This window comes from Orcinus orca, chromosome X (assembly GCF_937001465.1).
Source record: "Orcinus orca chromosome X, mOrcOrc1.1, whole genome shotgun sequence".
In the NCBI taxonomy this organism is placed as follows: Eukaryota; Metazoa; Chordata; class Mammalia; order Artiodactyla; family Delphinidae; genus Orcinus; species Orcinus orca.
Genome location: NC_064580.1, coordinates 60807388 through 60822451, shown reverse-complemented (window position 1 = coordinate 60822451; position 15064 = coordinate 60807388). Strand labels below are relative to the sequence as shown.

General features: G+C 36.9%; 1 protein-coding gene and 1 pseudogene across 5 annotated transcripts in view; one reads left to right on the top strand and one right to left on the bottom strand.

The window, feature by feature from the left end:
• Nucleotides 1–15064, bottom strand: part of EDA (ectodysplasin A) — a 374305-nt gene that overhangs the window by 20764 nt on the left and 338477 nt on the right. The window lies entirely within an intron of this gene.
• Nucleotides 8716–9695, top strand: LOC101271123 (general transcription factor IIF subunit 2-like; annotated as a pseudogene).

Here is a 15064-nt window from a genome sequence, read left to right as displayed (position 1 = left end):
CCATCACTCCCATACTCACAATAAGAAAAAAGCTGAGCAAACTTAAAATCACTTCTTAGATCCATCAGAGAACTGAGGTCACAAGGCAAACTGCTGTTCTGTAATATGGAGAGACAGACCGGTGGATATGGAGACTCATAGCAGACTGGGTGAAGAAGCCTGAAGCTGAAGCCAGTATCAGTAAGAAGACTTTAAAACTGTAATTGACAAATTGCTAGATGCTCAGTGTGGACTAGCTCAAGGGCTAAAAATCCCCAGTGGGCCCAGCCTTAGGGGGTTCTCCACACGTTCATGCATTTTACCTTCAAGAGTGCTACCAGGTTCTCACAGTGAAGATGGGAGAAAAATTCTCTTGTCCTTCTAGTAAGGGGAGAGGAAAAGCAGCCATTTTGAAATATATCCAGACCTCTCTATTCTCTTTAACAAGGCCTGCCCTCAAGGAAAACTTTTATCAGAGCCTAACTGACTGGGGTTTTACCAGAGCTGAACTGACCTGGGGGATAGGAAATACCCAACTCAGGCACACTAAAAGATTGAGAATTAATCATAAGACTCTGAATGCTTCCATTCTACCCACACTTTATCACCACATTAACAGCACTCCTGTATAACGGCATTACAGCTAAAAACACTGCCAGAGCTTTATTTACAATAGCCAGGACATGAAATCAACTTAAGTGTCCATCAACAGATGAATGGATAAAGAAGAGGTGGCACATATATACAATGGAATATTACTCAGCCATAAAAAGAAACTAAATTGAGTTATTTGTAGTGAGGTGGATGGACCTAGAGTCTGTCATACAGAGTGAAGTAAGTCAGAAAGAGAAAAACAAATACCGTATGCTAACACATATATATGGAATCCAAAAAAAGAAAAAAAAAGGTTCTGAAGAACCTAGGGGCAGGACTGGAATAAAGACGCAAATGTAGAGAGAATGGACTTGAGGACACGGGGAGGGGTAAGGGTAAGTTGGGATGAAGTGAGAGAGTGGCATGGACATATATACACTAACAAATGTAAAACAGATAGCTAGTGGGAAGCAGCCACATAGCACAGGGAGATTAGTTCAGTGATTTGTGACCACCTAGAGGGGTGGGATAGGGAGGATGGGAGGGAAACGCAAGAGGGAGGAGATATGGGGACATATGTATATATATAGCTGATTCACTTTGTTATAAAGCAGAAACTAACACACCATTATAAAGCAATTATACTCCATTAAAGATGTTAAACAAACAAAAACAAACAAACAAAAACACTGCAAGTCTCAGACCCTACTTAAGAAGTTTCCAGGGACATCCAAAGACCACATGAAGAGACTAAGACAAGAACTATGGAGACAATTTTAGCCTCTGACACCACATTTACAGCAAACAGTAAACACAGCTTAACTCTTAGATGAGCATAAAACCTTACATTACTGGCCTACCTACCTCAGTTACTTTTACCCAGTATATCATGTCTAGTTTTCAGCCAAAAATTACAAGGCATATTAAAAGGCTAGAAATACAGTCTGGAGAGATAAACCAAGCATCAGAACCAGACTCAGAAATGAAAGAGGAGATATTACAGCTGATACCTCAGAAACACAAAAGGATCTTAAGAGACTACAATTACGTGCCAACAATTTGGACAACCTAGAAGAAATGAATGAATTCCTAGAAACATACAATGTATTAAGACTGAATAATGATAAAATAGAAAATCTGAACAGACCGATTACTAGAAGGAAATTAAATCAGTAATCAAAAACCTCCCAACAAACAAAAGTCCAGGAACAGAAGGCTTAACTGGTGAATTCTACCAAACATTCAAAGATAATTGAATTAATAGCTATCCTTCTCAAACTCTTCCAAAAATTTGAAGAGGAAGGAACTCTCCCAAACTCATTTTACGAGGCAAGCATTACCCTTATATCCAAGTCACATGAGGATGCCATAAGAAAAAAAAAAACAAGACAATATTCCTTATGAACATAGATGCAAAAGTCCTCAACAAAATAATAGGAAACCAGTCAACAATACATTAAAAAGATCATATACACTATGATCAAGTGAGAATTATTCCAGGAATGCAAGGATGATTCAACATTTGCAAGTTAGTCAATGTGATATGCCACATTACCAAAATGAGCAATAAAAACCATATGATCATCTCAATAGATGAAGAAAAAAATTTTGACAAAATTCAACATCCATTCATGATAAAACTCTCAAAAAGTGTGTTACCTCAACTTAATAAAGGCCATATTAGCTGACAAGTTAGCTGACAAGTCCACAGCTAACTTCATACTCAATGGTGAAAAGCTGGAAGCTTTTCCTCTAAAATCAGGAAAAAGACAAGGATGCCCACTCTTGCTACTTTTATTCAACACAGTATTGGAAGTCCTAGCCACAGTAATTAGGCAAAATAAATAAATAAAAGGCATCCAAATTGGAAAGGAAGAAGCAGCACTATCACTATTTGTACATGATATGATATTATATATAGAAAACCCTGAAGACTCCATCAAAAAACTCTTAGAGCTAATAAAGTTGCGGGATACAAAAATCAATACACAAAAATCACTTCTGTTTCTATACACTAATAATGAACTATCAGAAAGAGAAATTTAGAAAACAATTCCATTTAAAATTGCACTAAAAAGAATAAAATACCTAAAAATAAGTTAAAACAAGGAGGTGGTGACTCACTCAGAAGGCTCAGATGGTGGTTAGCATTTTTCAGCAATAAAGTATTTTTTCATTTAAAAAAACCCAAGGAGGGCTTCCCTGGTGGCGCAGTGGTTGAGAGTCCGCCTGCCGATGCAGGGGACGTGGGTTCGTGCCCCGGCCCGGGAGGATCCCACGTGCCGCAGAGCGGCTGGGCCCGTGAGCCATGGCCGCTGGGGCTGTGCATCTGGAGCCTGTGCTCCACAACGGGAGAGGCTGCAACAGTGAGAAGGCCGCATACCACAAAAATAAACAAACAAACCCAAGGAGGTGAAAGACCTGTATATTGAAAACTAAAAGACATTAATGAAAGAAAATGAAGACACAAATAAATGGAAAGAGATTCCATGCTCATGGATTGGAAGAATTAATATTGTTAAAATGTCCATACCGCCCAAAGAAATATAAGATTCAGTGCAATCCTTATCACAATTTCAATGGCATTTTTTCCACAGAAATAGGACAAGCAACCTCAAAATTTGTATGGAACCATAAAAGACTCCAAATAGCCAAAGCAATGTTGAGAAAGAAGAAAAAAGCTGGAGGCATCGTACTCCCTGATTTCAAAGTATATTGCAAAATTATAGTAATTAAAACAGTATGGTATTGCATAACAATGGACACATAGCTCAATGGAACAGAATAGAGAGCCTAGAAATAAACCCACACATATGTGGTCAATTAATTTATGACAATGGAGCCAAGAATATGCAATGGGAAAAGGATAGTCTCTTCAATAAATAGTGTTGGTATAATTGAACAATCACATGCAAAAGAATGAAACCAGAGCACTATCTTACATCATACACAAAAATTGATTCAAAATGGATTAAAGACTTGAAAGCCTGAAACCATAAAACTACTAGAAGAAAACATAGGTAGTAAGCTACTTGACATAAGTCTTGGTGACAATTTTTTGAATCTGACACCAAAAGAAAATGAAACAAAAGCAAAAATAAACAAGTGGGACTACATCAAACTAAAAAGCTGCTACACAGCAAAGGAAACCATCAACAAAATGAAAAGGCAGCCTATTGAATGGGAGAAAATATTTTCAAGTCATATATTTGATAAGGGCTAACATCCAAAATATATGAAGAACTCATCCAACTCAATGGCAAAATACCCAAACAACCCAATTTAAAAATGGGCAGGACATCTGAATAGACATTTTTTTCCAAAGACATCCAGATGGCCAAGCAGTGCATGAAAAGATGCTTTACATCATTTATCATCAGGGAAATGTAAATCAAAACCACAATGAAATACCACCTCACACTTGTTAGAATGGCTATTATCAAAAAGACAAGAAATAACAGGTGTTGGCGAGGATGTGGAGAAAAGGGAACATTTGTGCACTGTTGATGGGAATATAAATTGGTGCAGCCACCATGGAAAAGAGTATGGAGGTCCCTCAAGAGATTAAAAATAGAACTACCAATTAATCCAGCAATTCCACTCCTGGCTATTTATCTGAAGAAAAAGAAAACACTAACATATATACATATATATATATATACACATATATATATATATATATATATATATATATACACACACACACACACCCATGTTCATTGGAGCATTACTGATGATAGCCAAGATGTGGAAACAACCTAAATGTCCATCAATAGATGAATGGATAAAGAAGATGTGGTATAACATACACAATGGAATATTACTCAGCCATAAAAAAGAATGGAATCTTGTCAGTTTCAACAACATAGATGGACCTTGAGGGCATTATTCTAAGTGAAATAAGTCAGACAGAGAAAGTCAAATACCATGTGTATGATCTCTCTTATATGCAGAATTTAAAAAGGTAGATAGATAAACAAACAAACAAACCAAGCTCATAGATACAGAGAACAGACTGGTGGCTGCCAGAGGTGAGGGTTGGGGGGTGGGAGAAATGGGTGAACTTTTTTAAAGTTTAAATACATTGAATTAAAAGATAAAAAGTTGGCTATCAAAAAAAACCCAACGCACTATAAAAGAATGCCTTTGATGGTAAAGAATTAGTGAGCTTGAAGATGTCAACAGAAACTTTATACATGAAATGCAAAGATTAAAAAAAAAGAATGAAAAAGATGGAACAGAATGTCCAAAGATTGTGGTACAATTACAAATGAGGTTATATACACGTAATGGGAATACCAGAAGAAGAAAGAGAGGAAGGAACAAAGGAAATATCTGAAGTAATATCAAATAAGAGTTTTCTAAAAGTAATGACAGACACCAAACTTCAGATACAGGAAGCTCAGAGAATATCAAGTAGGACAAATACCAAAAAGTTGACCCCTAGGCATATCATATTCAAACTGCAGAAAATCAAAGACAAAGAGACAATCTTTAAAGAAGCTAGAGGGGGGTAAAAGGATAAAAATTACATTGGTTTCTCTTCAGAAAACATTCAAGCAAGAAGAGGGTGCAGTGAAATATTTAAAGTGTTAAAAGAAAAAAACACCAAGCTAGGATTCTGTATCCAGCAAAATTATTCTTCAAAAATGAAGTTGAAATAAAGACTTTCTCAGACAAACAAAAATTGATTGAATTTGTTGCCAGGAGACCTGCCTTATAAAAAATGTTAAAAGAAGTTCTTCAGAAAAGGAAAATGATATAGGTCAGAAACTTGGATCTACATAAAGAAAGGACGAGCATTAGAGAAGGAATTCATGAAAGTAAAATCAAATCTTTTATTTTACTTATTCTTAATTGATTTAATAGATAATAGTTTACTTAAAATAATAATAGCAAAGATGTATTCAGTGATTATAGCTTATGGATAAGTAAAACAAATGACAGCAATGCTATAAGGGATGGGGGGAGGAATTGGGAATACTCTGCTATAAGGTACTTGCACTACCTCTGAAGTGGTATAATGTTATTTGAAAGCAAAGTTGAATAAGTCATAAATGTGTATTTCAAACTCTAGGGCAACCACTAAAAATTTTTAAAAGTATAACTGATATAAGAGAGGAAAGAAAATGGAATCATATAAAATGCTTGATTAAAACCAGAGAAGGCAGAAAGAGTGGAAGACAGAAAAAGAAACAAAGAAATGGACAATGAATAGAAAACAGTTACAAATATAGTAGATATTAATCCAACTATATCAATAATCACTTTAAATGTGAATGGTATAAATACACCAATTAAAAGACAGAAACTGCCAGAGTGGATAAAAAAGCAATAACCAACTATATGTTATCTGTAAGAAACACACTTTAAATATAAAGATAAAGGTAGATTAAAAGTAAAGGAATGGTGAAAGATATACCATGCTAACACTAATCAAAAGCAAGCTAATTTCAGACAAAGCTGACTTCAGAGGAAGGAAAATGATCAGGAAGGAAGAGAGGCATTATATAGTGATAGAGGTGTCAATTCTCCAAGACATAAGATCCTTTAATGTGTATGTGGCTAACAACAGAGTGTCACAAAATTGAGGCAAAATCTGATGAACCCACTATTATAGAGACTTCAACATCCCTGAATCAGTAATTGAAATATCCAGCAGGCATAAAATCAGTAAGGATATATTGAGCTGAATAGCACCATCAATCAACTAGATCTAATTGACATTTATAAAATACTTCATCCAACAATAGCAGGATATACAGTCTTCTCAAGTTCACATGGAACATTCACTAAGATAAACATTATGTGTCATAAAACATACCTTAGCAAATTTAAAAGCATAGGTATCATACGAACTATATACTCACATTACAATGGAATTAAAATAGAAATCAATAACAGAAAGTAGCTGGAAAATCATATATATTACAACAGGAAAAAGATCTAAATGATTTTGGAAAATATTTAATCTAAGCTTCCACTTCAGGAAACTAGAAAAAGAAGAGCAAATTAAATTCATAGTAAGCCCAAGAGAAGAAACAATTAGAATCAGAGCAAATATAATTGAAATTGAAAACAGGAAAGCAATAGAAAAAAAATCAATGAAACGAAAAGCTGGTTCTTTGAAAAGATGAATAAAATTGATAAACCCTTACCCAGGCTAACCAAGAAAGGGAGTGAGAAGACACAGATTACTAATATCAGAAATAAAAGAAGGGCCATTACTACTGATCTCATGTACATTAAAAGGATAATAAAATAATATTATGAATAAAACAAATCTGCCCACAAATTTGATAACTTAGATGAAATTGGCTAATTATGTGAAAGATACAATCTATCAAAACTCATATAAGAAGAAATATATAATCTGTATATATAATATGTAAAGGATAACTTGTTTATATATTAAAGAAATTGACTATATAATCTGAATAGGCCTATAAAGAAATTGAATCAACAGTTAATAACCTTCTAAAATAGAAAGTACCAGGCCCAGATGGTTTCACTGGTGAATTTTACCAAACATTTAGGGAATAAATTATACCAATTCTCTACAACCTCTTGCAGAAAACAGAAGCAGATGGAACACTTCCTCACTCATTCCATGAAACTAGCAGTACCCTAATGCCAAAGCCAAAGACATTATAAGAAAGGAAAACTACAGACCAACATCTCATTGAAAATAGTTGCAAAAACCCTCAACAAAATATTAGCAAGTCAAATTCAACAATGTTAAAAGAATTATACACCGCGACCAAGTGGAATTTATTCCTGGTGCACAAGGCTGATTCAATATTCAAAAATAAATTAACTTAATCCATCATAGAGCAACAGGCTTAAGAAGAAAAATCATATGATTGTATCAATAGATGCAGAAAAATCATTTGACAGAATCCAAGATCCATTCATGATAATAGCTCTCATCAAATTAGGAATAGAGGGGAAATTCATCAACTTGATAAAAAAATCAACAAAAATATCTATAGTTAATATCATACTTATGCTGAGAAACTAGATGACTTTGCCCTAAGACTGAGAACAAGGCAAGGATGTCCTCTCTCACCACTCTAATTCAACATCACACTGGAGCTCCTAGCTAAGGCAATAAGGTAAGACAAGAAAAGAAAAGGCATACAGATTGGGAAGAAAGAAATAAAACTGTCTTTGTTTGCAGATGACATGATTTTCTATGTGAAAAATACCAGAGCGTTGACCAAAAAGCTCCTGGAACTAATAAGCAAATATAATAAGGCTGTGAGATACAAGCCCAATATACAAAAGTCAATTATTTTCCTATACTAACAACAAATGACTGGAATTTGAAATTAAAAAAAAACACTTTAGCACCAAAAAAAGGAGAAATATTTATGCATAAATCAAACAGAATATGTACAAGATCTATATGAGGAAAACTCTGATGAAAGAAATAAAAGCCTAAATAAATGGAATGATATTCTGTGTTCATGGATAGGAAGACTCAGTATTGTTAAATGTCATTTCTTTTTAACTTGATCTATAGACTCAATGTAACCCCAAGTAAAACTCCCAGCAAGTTATTTTGTGGATACAAAAACCTCTGATTCTATATTTTATATGGAAAGGAAAAAGACTCACAATATTTAACACAATATTGAAGAATAAGAACAAAGTTGGAGGGCTAAAATTACCTGATTCAAAATTTAGCATAAAGCTATGGTAACCAAGATAGTGTGGTATTGGTGGAATAATAGACATATAGATTAATGGACCAGAATAGGGAGCCCAGAAATAGACCCAAACAAATATAGTCAACTGATTTTTGACAAAGGAGCAAAGGCAATCTAATGGAGAAAGAATAGTTTTTTCGACAAATGGTGTTGGAACAAGTGGACATGCCCATGCAAAAAAGAATCTAGACACTGTCCTTATAACTTCCACAAAAATAAACTCAAAATGGATCACAGAACTCAATGTAAAACAGAAAACTCTAAAATTCCTAGAAGGCCCCCGGGCTCCCAGCATCTGAGCAGGTGGACCCCGGCTCTTCACAATCAGCTCCCGGCCAGGGCTTGCCCTGTGCTCTGGTCCCTTGCCCCGTAGCCCCCCAGCTCCTGGGGCCGCTGCTGTGGCCTGCACGCCTCCGTTGGTGACAGACCCATGGAGGAAAGAGGGGAACTCAGCCTGACCGGCGCCAAACAGAACACCAGAGTGTGGCTGGTGAAGGTTCCTAAATATTTGTCACAGCAATGGGCTAAAGGTCCTGGAAGAGGTGAAGTTGGGAAACTGTGGATTGCCAAAAATCAAGGAAGGATGGAGGTGTCATTTACTTTGAATGAGGCCCTTGCAAATATTCATGATATTGGCGGAAAATCAGCTTCAGGCAGTGCTCCTAGAGTACATATATTTGTCTTGCAAAGTGTTGGGGGACAGGCATTAACAGTGTCTAATAAGAGCTCATCGGATAAGCTTTCACTGGAAGGAATAGTGGTACAAAGGGTTGAATGTTGACCCACTGCCAGTGAAAAGTACATGAGATTAAAGAGATTACAAATAGAAGAATCTTCCAAACCTGTAAGGCTATTACAGCAACTGAACAAAGCTGTGACAACCAATTACAAACCTGTTGTTAATCATCAGTACAATATTGAATATGAAAGGAAAAAGAAAGATGGAAAACGAGCTCGAGCTGATAACACATTTTAGACATGTTGTTTTCAGCTTTTGAGAAACATCAATATTATAATCTTAAGGACTTGGTGGACATCACAAAACAGCCTGTGTCGTACCTGAAGGAAATCTTAAAAGAAATTGGTATTCAAAATGTAAAAGGGCTCCACAAAAACACATGAGAGCTGAAGCCAGAGTACAGACATTATCAAGGAGGAGAAAAGAATGATTAAGCACATTCAAAGCCTGCCTGCTAACAGAACAACTAAAGTGTGATGAGATAAGCAAATGGCCTTGATACGTGAATCCTTGAGCACCATCTGTTACAGGGGGAAAATGAATGGTACTTTAATTTCTCTAGGTAAATTTTTAAAACAATACTTCTTTTTCTTTTTAACAGTTGAAATGGAATTTTATTATTTTTTAAATTAAATTTTATTTTTTTTATACAGCAGGTTCTTATTAGTCATCCATTTTATACACCTCAGTGTATACACGTCAAACCCAATCTCCCAATTCATCAACTGCCACCCTCACCCCATGCTGCTTTCCCCCCTTGGTGTCCATGTGTTTTTTCTCTACTACTGTGTCTCAATTTCTGCTCTGGAAACCGGTTCATCTGTACCATTTTCTAGGTTCCACATATATGCGTTAATATACGATATTTGTTTTTCTCTTTCTGACTTACTTCACTCTGTATGAGAGTCTCTAGATGCATCCATGTCTCTACAAATGACCCAATTTCGTTCCTTTGTATGGCTGAGTAATATTCCATTGTATATATGTACCACATCTTCTTTATCCATTCATCTGTCGATGGGCATTTAGGTTGCTTCCACGACCTGGCTATTGTAAATAGTGCTGCAATGAACATTGGGGTGCATGTGCCTTTTTGAATTATGGTTTTCTCTGGGTATATGCCCAGTAGTGGGATTGCTGGGGCGTATGACAGTTCTATTATTAGTTTTTTAAGGAACCTCCATACTGTTCTCCATAGTGGCTGTATCAGTTTACATTCCGACCAACAGTGCAAGAGGGCTCTCTTTTCTCCACACCCTCTGCAGCATTTGTTCTTTGTAGATTTTCTGATGATGCCCATTCTAACTGGTGTGAGGTGATACCTCATTGTAGTTTTGATTTGCATTTCTCTAATAATTAGTGATGTTGAGCAGCTTTTCATGTGCTTCTTGGCCATCTGTATGTCTTCTTTGGAGAAATGTCTATTCAGGTCTTCTGCCCATTTTTGGATTGGGTTGTTTGTTTTTTTTAATATTGAGCGGCAGGAGCTGATTATATATCCTGGAGATTAAATCCTTTATCCAATGATTCATTTGCAAATATTTTCTCCCATTCTGAGAGTTGTCTTTTCATCTTGTTTATGGTTTCCTTTGCTGTGCAAAAGCTTTTAAGTTTCATTAGGTCCCATTTGTTTATTTTTGTTTTTACTTCCATTACTCTAGGAGGTGGATCAAAAAATATCTTACTGTGATTTATGTCAAAGAGTGTTCTTCCTATGTTTTCCTCTAAGAGTTTTATAGTGCCCGGACTTACATTTAAGTCTCTAATCCATTTTGAGTTTATTTTTGTGTATGATGTTAGGGAGTGTTCTAATTTCATTCTTTTACATGTAGCTGTCCAGTTTTCCCAGCACCACTTATTGAAGAGACTGTCTTTTCTCCATTGTATATCCTTGCCTCCTTTGTCATAGATTAGTTGACCACAGGTGCGTGGGTTTATCTCTGGGCTTTCTATCTTGTTCCATTGATCTATATTTCTGTTTTTGTGCCAGTACCATATTGTCTTGTTTGCTGTAGTTTTGTAGTATGCTCTGAAGCCAGGGAGTCTGATTCCTCCAGCTCCGTTATTTTCCTTCAGGACTGCTTTGGCTATTTGGGGTCTTCTGTTTCTCCATACAAATTTTAAGATTTTTTGTTCTAGTTCTATAAAAACTGCCATTGGTAATTTGATAGGGATTGCATTGAATCTGTATATTGCTCTGGGTAGTATAGTCATTTTCACAATATTTATTCTTCCAGTAGAGGAACATGGTATATCTCTCCATCTGTTTGTATCATCTTTAATTTCTTTCATCAGTGTGTTACAGTTTTCTGCATACAGGTCTTTTGTCTCCCTAGATAGGTTTATTCCTAGGTATTTTATTTTTTTATTGCAATGATAAATGGGAGAGTTTCCTTAATTTCTCTTGCAGATGTTTCATCATTAGTGTATAGGAATGCAAGAGATTTCTGTGCATTAATTTTGTATCCTGCAACTTTATCAAATTCATTGATTAGCTCTAGTAGTTTTCTGGTGGCATCTTTAGGATTCTCTATGTATAGTATCATGTCATCTGCAAACAGCGACAGTTTTACTTCTTCTTTTCCAGTTTGTATTCCTTTCCTTTCTTTCTCTTCTCTGATTGCCGTGGATAGGACTTCCAAAACTATGTTGAATAATAGTGGTGAGAGTTGATGTCCTTGTCTTGTTCCTGATCTTAGAGGAAATGCTTTCAGTTTTTCACCATTGAGAATGATGTTTGCTGTGGGTTTGTCATATATGGCCTTTATTATGTTGAGGTAGGTTCCCTCTATGCCCACTTTCTGGAGAGTTTTTATCATAAATGGGTGTTGAATTTTGTCAAAAGCTTTTTCTGCATCTATTGAGATGATCATATGGTTTTTCTCCTTCAGTTTGTTAATATGGTGTATCACACTGATTGATTTGCATATATTGAAGAATCCTTGCATCTCTGAGATAAATCCCACTTGATCTTGGTGTATGATCCTTTTAATGTGTTGTTGGTTTCTGTTTGCTAGTATTTTGTTGAGGATTTTTGTATCTATATTCATCAGTGATATTGGTCTGTAATTTTCTTTTTTTGTAGTATCTCTGTCTGCTTTTGGTATCAGCGTGATGGTGGTCTCACAGAATGAGTTTGGGAGTTTTCCTTCCTCTGCAAATTTTTGGAAGAGTTTGAGAAGGATGGGTGTTAGCTCTTCTCTAAATGTTTTTTTTCCTTAATAGATTTATTTATTTTTACCTGCGTTGGGTCTTCATTTCTGCTTGCGGGCTTTCTCTAGTTGAGGCAAGCGGGAGCTGCTCTTCACTGTAGTGTGCGGGCTTCTCATTGGGGTGGGTTCTCTTGTTGCGGAGCACAGGCTCTAGGCATGTAGGCTTCAGTAGTTGTGGCACACGGGCTCAGTAGTTGTGGCTTGTGTGCTGTAGAGCACAGGCTCAGTAGTTGTTGTGGTGCACGGGCTAAGTTGCTCCGCGGCATGTGGGATCTTCCTGAACCAGGGCTCGAACCCGTGTCTCCTTCTTTAGCAGGCAGATTCTTAACCACTGCGCCACCAGGGAAGTCCCAAAGATTGCATCTCTTCTCTAAATGTTTGATAGAATTCACCTGTGAAACCTCTGGTCCTGGAGTTTTGTTGGAAGATTTTTTTTTTTTTTTTGCGGTACATGGGCCTCTCACTGTTGTGGCCTCTCCTGATGTGGAGCACAGGCTCTGGATGCGCAGGCTCAGTAGCCATGGCTCATGGGCCCAGCTGCTCCATGGCATGCAGGATCCTCCCAGAGCGGGGCACGAACCTGTGTCCCCTGCATTGGCAGGCGGACACTCAACCACTGCGCCACCAGGGAAGACCTTGTTTGAAGATTTTTAATCACAGTTTCAATTTCATTACTTGTGATTGGTCTGTTCATATTTTCTATTTCTTCCTGATTCAGTCTTGGAAGGTTATGCCTTTCTAAGAATTTGTCCATTTCTTCCAGGTTGTCCATTTTATCAGCATAGAGTTGCTTGTAGTAGTCTCTTAGGGTGCTTTGTATTTCTGTGGTGTCTGTTTTAACTTGTCCTTTTTCATTTCTAATTTTATTAAAACAGTAATTCTTGTATAGTTGTTTAAGTGATTTTTGAGGAAAAAGAACACATTTATTTATAGACTTAACTTGTATTAAACCAGATTACTCATGATGGGCTTAGGGGTTGGGGTTGAAGAAGGTTTTTCTTTTTAAATATTAACTTTTAAAATGTAAAATTAGGAAATGGGGCTTCCCTGGTGCTGCAGTGGTTGAGAGTCCGCCTGCCGATGCAGGGGACACGGGTTTGTGCCCCGGTCCGGGAAGATTCCACATGCCGTGGAGCGGCTAGGCCCGTGAGCCATGACTACTGAGCCTGTGTGTCCGAAGCCTTTGCTCCACAATGGGAGAGGCTACAACAGTGAGAGGCCCGAGTACCGCAAAAAAAAAAAAAAAAAAATTAGGAAATGTTTTCTAAATGAGGACTCCCTGTCCTTTTTCTCTCTGAGGAATTGAGGTAATACAGATTCAAAGTGAATGGCATAGCAGGAAAAAAGTAGTCAACTACAGAAACTCTCAAAAGGAATGAAAAAGCCAAAGTTCCTTATTCTGAAACAAAACACAAAACAAAACAAAAAACCTCCTAGAAAATAACATATGAAAAAAATCTACCTGACCTTGGGTTTGGCAGTAGATTTTCAGGTAAAGCTCCCAAAGCACAATCCATGAAAGAAAAAAATTGTTAATCCTGGACTTCATTAAAATTAAACAATTCTGCTCTGAGAAAGATACTGTTAAGTAAATGAAAACACAAGCCACAGACTGGGAGAGATTATTTGCAAAACACATATCTGGTAAAGGACTGGTATCCAGTATATAAAAAGAAGACTTAAAACTCAACAATCAGAAAACGAATAATCCAATTAAGAAATGGGCAAAAGATTGAAACAGACACCTCACCAAAGAAGATATATAGATTAAAAATAAGCATATGATGCTCAACATCATATGTCATTAGGGAAATGCAAATTAAGCATGAGCTAGCACTACACACCTACTAGAATCGCTAAAATCCAAAATACTGACAACACTAATTGCTGGCAAGAATGCAGGGCAACAGGAACTCTCATTCATTGTGGGTGGGAATGCAAAATAGTATAGGCACATTGAAAGAAACTTTGGCAGTTTCTTACAAAGCTAAAAATAGTCTAACCATACAATCCAGTAATCATACTCCTAGGTTTGCCCAAATTTGTTGAAAACTTATATTCAAACAAAAACCTGCATATGAATGTTTATAGCAGCTTTATTCATGATTGCCAAAAATGGGAAGCAATTAAAATATCATTCAATAGGTGAATGGATAGGGGCTTCCCCGGTGGCGCAGTGGTTGAGAATCTGCCTGCCAATGCAGGGGACACGGGTTCCAGCCCTGGTCTGGGAGGATCCCACATGTCGTGGAGCAACTAGGGCCATGAGCCACAGCTACTGAGCGTGCGCGTCTGGAGCCTGTGCTCCGCAACGGGGGGGCCGCGACAGTGAGAGGCCCGCGCACCGCGATGAAGAGTGGCCCACGCTCGCCACGACTGGAGAAAGCCCTCGCACAGAAACGAAGACCCAACACAGCCAAAAATAAATATATAAATTTAATAAAAAGAAAAAAATAGGTGAATGGATAAACAAACTGGTCCATCGTACAATGGAATATTATTCAGCAGTCAAAAGAAATAAGCTATCAAACCACACAAAGACATGGAGGAACTTTAAATGCATATTGCTAAGTAAAAGAGGCCAGTCTGTGAAGGCTACATACTGCATGATTCCAACTGTGTGACATTCTGGAAAAGGCAAAACTGTGGAGACAGTAAAAAGATAAGTGGTTGCAAAGGGTTGGGGGAGAGAGAGTATATGGGGACTATTTCTGCTCAATTTTCCTATAAACCTAAAACTGCTCTAAAACATAGTCTATTAACTATGAAAATAAATTTATAAAACATCCACTAGTTTAAAAGCAACACCAAACTGCATATAGTTCAAC